The 8,728-nt window shown below is 38.3% G+C and overlaps 1 protein-coding gene across 8 annotated transcripts in view; it reads left to right on the top strand.

The window, feature by feature from the left end:
- ASCC3 (activating signal cointegrator 1 complex subunit 3) overlaps positions 1-8,728 on the top strand; it is a 247,270-nt gene that overhangs the window by 26,662 nt on the left and 211,880 nt on the right. The window lies entirely within an intron of this gene.

The following is an 8,728-nucleotide window of genomic DNA, read 5'->3' as shown; positions in this document are numbered from 1 at the left end:
ATTTTTTTTTTTAAGAGATTTAACCTTAAAGATCCTACTATTATAGGTTTTGAAACATATTTGTTAATATGTCATTCTTTTTGTGTTTTTGCTACATTTCTCTCATATTTCTCTAATTTTTTCAGTTTATGGCTACCATGTCAGTCATTGGGTTTTATTATAATACAATCATTGTTTCTCTCTTTTTTTTTTTTCTCAGTGTTGTGATGGAAAACAAAGTGTTTTGTGCCATGTAATACCACCTATTTTTAACACAAGTTTGCTTATTTTTCTAATTTTAAAAAATATATCATTGTAAAATATTTAGAGTACACAGTTTAAAGGAACTAAGTCATCTTTTGGAGTATATATGTTTTAAAATATTAATACTTTAAAAAATGGGTTAAACAGTATATGTAATTTAGAATGTTTTTTTTTTTTGGTCACTTCTATACCTGTTTTTAAGACAATATTCTATTATATAACTAGAGGCCTGATGCACGAAATTCATACAAGGGGCTCGGCCCTTGCAGCTGTAGCGGCTTGCCTCAGCCTTCGCAGCCCTTGCTTCGTCTGGAAAGACATCCGGAAGGTCGTTCAGCTGTCTGGTCTAATTAGCATATTACACTTTTATTATTATAGATACATTTTAATGGCTGCAGAGTATTACATTTATCACCATAAATTATTTTATTAAATTAATACTCCACTATTGAAGGTTTATTATATCTAGCCTTTCTTGCAATAAAGACTCCTCTGCTAAATATTTGCTTGTACGTATTTTCCCTTGAATATATTTCTATCAGTGAGAAGTTTGCATCCTAAAGTACTAACAAAATACTTTCCTGAAAGAATCTGCCAGTGTATATTTCTACCTGTGATGTATGAGTATCTCTGTACTTAGATCTTTTCCAGTCCTATCATGCTTTAAAAGAGAAACGCTTGCCTATTTAGTAGAGAGAAAATGGTAACTCAGTTTTAATTACATTTTTATGACTACTGAGGTTGAAGTTTTTAAAAATATATTTTAGGACACTAACTGTTGTCTTGTGAGAATTGCCAGTTTTTTATTTTATGACATTGAAATTCATTTTTTATTTCTAAAAAATTTATGAGGTTAAATTTTTTTGGCAGTTGTATTAGTGTTTAAGTAGGCAAGTCTATCGTCTTTTCATTTAGTAATCTTCCTTTGGTGTTATGCTTAGAAAGGCAATCCCCAAGACATGATTGAACCTCCCATTAAAAAAAAAAACAACAAAAAACTTTCTATTTAATCTCAGTGGTTTTGGGTAGAGTGTTATTCAGATCATATGTATCTTTTCTCTAATTTGTGGATACATATCTGAATATGCTCGTATTGCATATTCTATAGGGATATAGACATTTTCTCTCAAGTTTTTTGTTACTTCCATGTTGTCTATCATTTTTGGATATTCATTTGTACTTTATAAGGGATGAAACTTTTTATGAGGAAAATGCAAGAATTATTTGTTCTACTTGTAGCTGAACATAACATCTAGGAAAGGTGAAGATAACTGAAGTTTTGCACTTGCTATTAACAGGTCTCTTAAGTTTTGTAATCTATGTTGGGAAAGCCTAGCCATATTTTTTATTTATCTTGGCTGTATGTTGCTTTCCCCCCATTTTATTGCTCTAATTATTAAAATGATGGGCTGAATATGACATGATAAAATAGATAAATGTAAGTTCATATACTTGTAACCAGAAGTACTGGGAATTCCAGAAAGACAGATCTGGTTTAGCAGCTGTATATGTAAAAAAAAAATTCTGTGTAAGTCAGTCATGGGAACTACAAATTCAGGTAGTTAAAGCATGGACTTTGAAGTTAGATACATGTATCAATCTGAGCTCTGCTATTTATAAACCATTGGACCTTGGCCAAGTCACTTTTCTAAGCTGCCGTTTTCTAACTTGTTAACATGAAAAAGTGATTGGCTAGCATGTAGGTTGGCTGTGAATATATGCCATGATATAATCTATATGTATATATATTAAAGCTTAGCAACCGTTACGACCAAACGACCGGTTGACCAGTCGCTATGATGCGCACTGACCACCAGGGGGCAGATGCTCAATGCAGGAGCTGCTTCCTGGTGGTCAGTGCGCTCCCACAGCCAATCTCCCGTGGCCCTCTCCCCCCATGCCAGCCGGTCAACCTCCCATAGTCCCTTCCCCCTCTCCTCCCACCTGGCCAACCTCCCGTGGTCCCTCCCAATGAGGGGGCTGGCAGGTCAACCTCCCATGGTCCCTTCCCCCAGCCGGCAGGACCCCCCAATAGGCCCTGATTGGGGGGCCAGCCGGCCAACCTCCCGCGGCTCCTCCACCCTCCCCCCACCCCCGCCTGGCTGGCTGGCCTCCAGATAGGCCTCGATTGCTGGCCAGGCTGAGGGACCCCACCATGCATGAATTAGTGCACTGGGCCTCTAGTCCTATCTAATAATAGACAAACATGGTAATTGCCTGTACCTTTGCTACTCCTCCCATTGGCTAATCAGCATGATATGCAAATTAACCGCCAACAAAGATGGCGGCTAATTTGCATATTTCAGGCAGGGCGGGACAGCACGAGCCACCAGCGTGCCGCCATCCAGGGCAGGCCGGCCCCAGACCCCCAGAAGCCGCCTGATATGGTAGTAACTCTCAGTAAGCACTCTGAAAGTTAGTGGCATAAATGCACCAATTAAAAGACAGATTATGAGGGTGAATCAAAAACAAAACCCACTTTAAATATAAAGACACATATAGATTAAAAGTAAATGAATTAAGCTGCAGCCTGTTTTGCATTAGCCCGTGGACTGAAGGGTCCCAGGTTCGATTCCAGTCAAGGGCATGTACCTCAGTTGCTGGCTTGATCCCCAGTCCCTATCGAAGTATGTGCAGGAGGCAACCAATCAATGTGTCTCTCCCTTTCCCTTCACTCTCTCTAAAATTCAATGGAAAAATATCCTTGGGTGAAGATTAACAAAAACAAAGTAAATGGATTAAGTAACATTAAAGAGATTATAAGAAAAATATATTCCAAATTTTGTTAGTTGTATAATGGTTATGTTTAAATTATTAACACCTAAGAAATTGGGTGAAGGGTACATATAATATGCTGTAGTATTTTATAGTTTTTTTTTTACATGTGTGAGATTATTTCAAATTAAAATATTAAAAGATTAAAAATTAATAAAATATTAATTGAAATGTATCTGCATTACATGAAAAATCTCCTAATTGCTTCTAGCATAATTTATTAAATTGTGCTAAAATTTACAAGGGTTCAGTTAAAAAATATCTTAATTCTAAATGATATAATAGAAAATATATAATAGTGCAGTTATAAGCACTTACCTGAAAATAAAAATTTAAAGAAGTGAATTTAAAGAAGGGATTAGCCAAAGAAAATATATGCACAACCCATGGACACAGACAACAGTCTGGTGATGACCAGAGAGAAGTGGGGGGCAAGAGCTGGGTAGAGGGGGCAAAAGGGGGGAAATAGGGACATCCTCTATAATAATAATAAAAGGCTAATGTGCACATTGACTGAACGGCAGAATGACCGGTTGCTATGATGCGCACTGGCCACCAGAGGGCAGACGCTCAATGCAGGAGCTGCCCCCTGGTGGTCAGTGCACTTCCATATGGGGAGTGCCACTCAGCCAGAAGTTGGCTCATGGTTGGCCAGCGCAGTGGTGGTGGCAGGAGCCTCTCCCACCTCCGAGGCAGCACTAAGAATGTCCAGCTAATGGTTTAGACCTGATCCCTTGGGGGCCTAAGCCTTTAGTTGAACATCCCCCGAGGGCTCCCTGGCTGCCAGAAGGATGTCTGACTGCAAGCTTAGGCCTGATCCCCCCCCCCCCGGGGAGTGGGCCTAAGTCGACAGGTGGACATCCCCCAAGGGGTCCTGGACTGTGAATGGGCGCAGGCCGGGCTGAGGGACCCCCTCCCCGCCGAGTGCACAAATTTTTGTGCACTGGGCCTCTAGTATGACATAAAGCTCTTGAAGCTCTAGAATAGTGCCTAACATCTGGTAAGTACAAATATTCCATACGTATTACCTATTGCAAGTAGTGTTATATATCTACCAAATAATAAAATTTTATTATTAAAAAAGTAACCTTATACATGGGTGATGATAATTCAGTTCAACTTTTCAAGCTGCACCTGGTCACCACACTTTAAGGGAGATAGAAGCCTACTGAAGGTCTAGAGGAGAGTGATCAGGTTGGTTGGTAAAGGAAATTGAAATAATTATGATGAGCACTTGAAAAAAGATGTATTTGGTTATACTTTCCAAGAGAAAGCTATGGTGGGATAGGAGAATGGACATGATATTTGAAGAGCTGTATGTGTAAGACGGATGGCCCAAGGATTATCACTAGGACCTCAGGGTAGAAGGTGTAGGACAGCTCTCAGCTTGTTAAACGTTTTTAATTTTCGAAGTTTGTTAAACATAAGGAGTACTTTGGGTAAGTAATGAGATCTTTTATTGAAGGTTTAGTTGCATTTGCCGACTGATTATTGCGTTGGAATTTGTAGAGAGTTGGATTTTGATGACTTACTTAAGATATGGGGGAAAGGTAAAGATATTAATATGTTAAGTTAAACTCAAAACGAGGATTAAAAATTACTTGCTGTTTCCAATTTGTGGCAATAATAGATTCCAAAATATTTTTCTCTTAATTGGAATGGTTGCTCAAAGAGTAAGACATGTTGCCAAATTTATACATTTTGTCTTAGTCTTCTCTTTTGGCATTCATTTATTCATTTATTCACTTATTCATTCTATTGTGTGTGTCAGGTAGTCTTAGGTTTTGGGAGACAAAAAGGTAATTTAACAAAGTTTAACCAACCCAGGCCCGTTATCTTGTTTTTTAAGTCTCCTCCTCTTAAAACTTTCATACATACATTTAAAAGAGAAATGGGCAAGAAAATTGCATTTCATATAATGAGTGTTGTTATGACTAATTTGGAGGAACACATGGGTTGCATATATTGAGAGATATCTGTAATAAATTGATATGAGAAAGAAATAAAATTAAGCATATTAGTAAAATAAAGGATACATTTCTGTGTTTTAATAGTATTTGAGATAAAAAATATTTTGGATAATGTCTTAATGATCATTTTGTAAACATGTTAGTCTGATTATTAGATTTAGAAATTGCTGTAAGCATGCATTTGAATATTTAAAATTTGATGCATTAATTTTGTTCATCTTCATGAGCACTTACACACATACATACATGCATACGATAGCTGTAAATTTGTTTTCTCTAAGGCAATTAAAATCAGCATATCTTCTTTCTATGAATCAAGGAAGGTGTCAATTTGTTATGTATATGAAAATGGAAAGTAAGCTTTTAAATATACATATAGTCATACCTAGCTGTAACCTTACTTACTATACACATAATTAATTATAGTATGTGGGGCATAAATAGTGTTCACATTCCAAATAGTTTTAATTAGGTTGTAAGTGACCTTGATTTTAGCTTTGTTACATTATTGTGTTAGATTAAGTACCTATAAATAATGAGCATTAATTATTATGAAAATATAATTTATCGGTAATGCAAAAACAGATTTGCTTAGCACATTTTTCTTGAGAGAAAAATGCTAAATAAGTGGTGTCCTCATTTTCATGGTCATATTTTTATGTTTTTTAAGATTTTATTTTGTAATGTATGAATATTAGTAACTTATTATGCCACAAACCAAACTAAGAATAATTTATAATGTTATAAATAATATACTCTGCTTTATTTTAGTACTCAGTTCAACATGGATTATTAATTCAAAACCTTTTCAAAGTTATTCAGTTTTTAAATGTTTTCTCTGACTGTACTTCATTGTTCTTAGTTTTTAATACATATATCATTTTAATTTCACATGCAAGTCTAAAATTGCTTATTATCTCAAAGGAAGACATTCCTTAAATTGAATATAGTAAGCATAGGCTTACTGCAATGTATAATGTATACCATTTATTACATACCAGGGGCCCAGTACACGAATTCTTGCACCTTGAAAGGAACTGTGGGCTGCAAGGCTGCAGTGGGCACTGGGGCAGGCCTCAGCCCATCCTCCGCGCCCCCACCCAGCCCTTCCCGCCATGGCCCCTGGTCCCCTGTCTGCCAGCAGCCCTGCTCTTGCCACTGCCGCTGCTCCCATGTGCTGGCGGCGCCAGCCCTGGCCCCGCTTGTACCCACTGACAGCGCCAAGTGTTTGGGCCCTGCGCCAGCAGCAGGTGCGAGTGGCAGCTGCTGCCCCTATTGCCCCTCAGGAGCAGGAGGAGGTGGAGAAGCCCTCAGGGGCGATTGGGGCCAGCAGTGGGTGTGAGCGGGGCCAGTGCAGGCAGTGGGTATGAGCAGTGGCTCTGGCGCTGGCAGCGAGTGCAATCGGGGCCGTTGCCAGCAGTGGGTGCGAGCAGAGGCTGCCAGCCCCAGTTGCCCCTCAGGAACGGGGAGGTGGAGAAGCCCTGAGGGAGGATCAGGGCTGGCAGCCACAGCTTGCACCTGCTAACGGTGCCAAGTAATCGGGGCTAGCACCGGGTGCCGGCAGCAGGTGCAAGCGGCGGCTCCGGCACCGGCAGCAGATTCGAGCGGGGCCGGCCGCTGGCAGCAGGTGCGAGTGCCAGGTGAGACCGCGGTGCACGGGAGCAAAGAATTTTCAGTAACCAGCAGAGGCTCGCCCCAATGACAGCAACCAATGCCCCTCCTTGGTCTGGCGCTCTTGCTCACCTGCTCCACCATCCCGCTGTAGCCAACGCCCGCCATATTCCGCACACGCCCCCTGGTGGTCAGTCATGCCATAGGGACCGGTTGTTCGGTGGTTCTGCCCTTCAGTCTATTTGCACATTAGGGTTTTATATATATAGATAGATAGTAGAAGTGCTACATGTATACCTCCTGTAATTAAAAAAGAAATACATGTATTGTCTTTAGTTAAATTTATGAGAATCAGAATGTCTCCTCTTTTTCTTGGGGCTTTCTTGGATAGACACTGGTACATTATATGGTTTTTCTATCTTCCTACTATGCTTAGAATCCCAGCCTGAATAGAGAATTTTTCAATCATCCTGTTTTAATACCTACGGTTATTCCAGCTTCATATAATAAACTTTTGGAGCTTTTTCCTTTTCTCTTGTTATTTTCAAATATTTCAATAAGAAAGTGATTATCTCTTTCATGAAAGTTTGATACTACTATGCTTTGAAAACTGTTGGGCCAGGTGTCTTTTTGGAGGAGACTTTGATCACCAATTCAAATTTTCCAGTAGATGCTGGTTTAGTCAGATTTTATATTTCTTCTTAAATCAAGTTTGTCAATTACATTTTTCTGTGAAGTTATCCATTTCATTTAAGTACTCAAGTTTTTAGCTGTACAGATATTTATAGTTTCTCCTTATTTAAAAAATTAAACTAGATTTTAGTTTATGTTGCTGCTTTTTATCTGTCTTTTCTCTAGGATTTTTTATTTTTGCTAGAGGAATGCTTTGTTTTATACTCAGAGAATTGGCTTTTGGTTTTGTTGCTCTGGTCTTTACTTTTTTCCCACCTGTTTTAGCTTTTCTTTATGTAGCATGTATTAGTTTTAAAATAAGACATCTGACAGTTTAACAACCTTTAGATATATAAGAGATTGGGACAAGCCTAATGGCTTTCAAGATACATCCAGTTATAAGAGATGCATTTCTCTCACATTGGAAATGGGTTTCTCCTTTAACATTTTAATCTGTTTACAACTATTTGTTTGCTTTCTTATGCTATTAATAATAATCATGATAATATTTGAAATATTCTAAAAATATACAGTAAAGTGACCTCAAGAACATTAATTGGGTCTGAAAAATAAAATAGATCACAATGAGATATTCCAAAAACGATGTGTTTTTTGACCCAGAAATTAATGCTGACAGACAGCAACCCCATATTGATCATTACTTATATATAAGGCAGTTTGCTAGATAGTATTTGTTTAAAACACAAGTGGATAATCCTTCAACTTTGCACAAGTTTATCAATAGTAAGAGAATAATTTTTGTGATTGACAATAGCTTTGTCCTTTTTTTCTTTCATCGTATACCGTCTTTTTAAAATTAATAGACTCTTGCCCTAGCTGGTTTGATTCAGTAGATAGAGCGTTGGGCCACTGACTGAAGGGTCCCGGGTTTAATATGGGTCAAGGGCACATACTTGGGTTGCAGGCTGGATCCCAGGCCTTGGTCAGGGTGTGTGCAGTAGGCAACCAATCAATGTGTCTCTCTCACATTGATGTTTCTCTCTCTGTGTCTCTTCTCCCTTCCACTCTCTCTAAAAATCAGTGGAGAAATATCCTTGGTGAGGATTAACAACAACAAAAAAAGTAAATAATAAAATTAGTAGACTTTTTAGGGCAGTTTTATGTTTACAGAAACATTTAATAGAAATTATAGTGTTCCCATATACCCTCTTTTGTTTCCTGAATTATTTTAATGGAAGCAACTGCTTTGTTTGAGCTTCATAGTATTACTTATTTTAAAGTCTTTTGTCACATCGTTCCTTATTACTGTTTTCTGGAGGGAACTTGTGTTCCCTTATTAATTTTATCAACCATCATTTTTAGTGTAAGATTTCTTCATAAGTTTTTTAATTTTATGTTGATTTCTGGCTTTTTTTCAACCAAATTGTTTCGTCTCCCTGTCTTAGATTCCCATGCAACCGTGGGCCCAAGTGTCATTCTTTTCAACCCCTTCTCAT

The sequence above is a fragment of the Myotis lucifugus genome, unplaced genomic scaffold, assembly GCF_000147115.1.
Source record: "Myotis lucifugus unplaced genomic scaffold, Myoluc2.0 scaffold_240, whole genome shotgun sequence".
NCBI lineage: Eukaryota > Metazoa > Chordata > Mammalia > Chiroptera > Vespertilionidae > Myotis > Myotis lucifugus.
Note: the sequence above shows the minus strand (reverse complement) of the source record. Positions and strands in the feature narration are given on the sequence as shown.